A 926-nucleotide genomic window follows, 5' to 3' on the forward strand; every position below is an offset into this window, starting at 1 on the left:
CCATTTCAAGGGTCCTGGAGTGGCCTCAGCCCCCAGTCTACAGATCTCAAACCCCAATAGAAAATGCTTTGGGAAGGGAGTTGGAAACGTCCCGTGGTATGCACAGCGGCAGCCCCCAAAACAATCCTGCTCTAGAAGGAGATCTGGCATGGAGGAAATTGCCCAAAATACCAGCAAAACAGTGTGTGAAAACCTTGTTGAAGACTTCAGAAAAACGTTTTACCTCTGTCATTGGCCAACAAAGGGTATATAACAAAGTAATTAAAGATGAACTTTTTGGTTATTGACCCAATAGCTTTTAATTTCCACAATAATTTTGCAAGATAAATTCTTTTAAAAATCCGACAATGTGATTTCTGGCGATTTTTTTTTTTCTATCGTCTCCTTCATAGTTGAAGTATACCTAGGATGAAAATTTACAGGCCTCTCTCATCTTTTTAAAGTGGGAGAACTTGCACAATTGTGGCTTATCTAAATACTTTCTGCCCACCTGTATTCTCTCCAGTCATTTTTTACCGAGACACTTTTAGTTCTCTTTGTACCCGTGGACAACCCTAACCCTAATTTTATTGGGAAGCAACCACCATTAACAATTACCGACTAGATGAGTTTGTGGCTCCTGACAACATGAAAGCAGGCGAGAGCTTCCTAAAAAAGCCTCTAAAAATTCTCCACCAAACAATAAAGGGGATGTCAAGTTTACCTTTGTATCGAAGCAATAACAAAAAAAGTAGGCTTTAATAAATACCTCACTTAAAATACCTTGTTTGGTTTTAGTTCCGCAGCCTGCTTAGGATGAAGGTTGCCCACAAGCTGTCCAAAACTGACCTTTAATATAAGTCATTAAAAGGAATTCCAGTTCATTTTAGGCCACTTGGGTCAACGGAAACCAAAAATGTAACAATCAAATTAGTTTAAACACCAAG

Source organism: Notothenia coriiceps, unplaced genomic scaffold, assembly GCF_000735185.1.
Source record: "Notothenia coriiceps isolate Sejong01 unplaced genomic scaffold, NC01 NC01_scaffold00033291, whole genome shotgun sequence".
NCBI classification, from domain to species: Eukaryota; Metazoa; Chordata; class Actinopteri; order Perciformes; family Nototheniidae; genus Notothenia; species Notothenia coriiceps.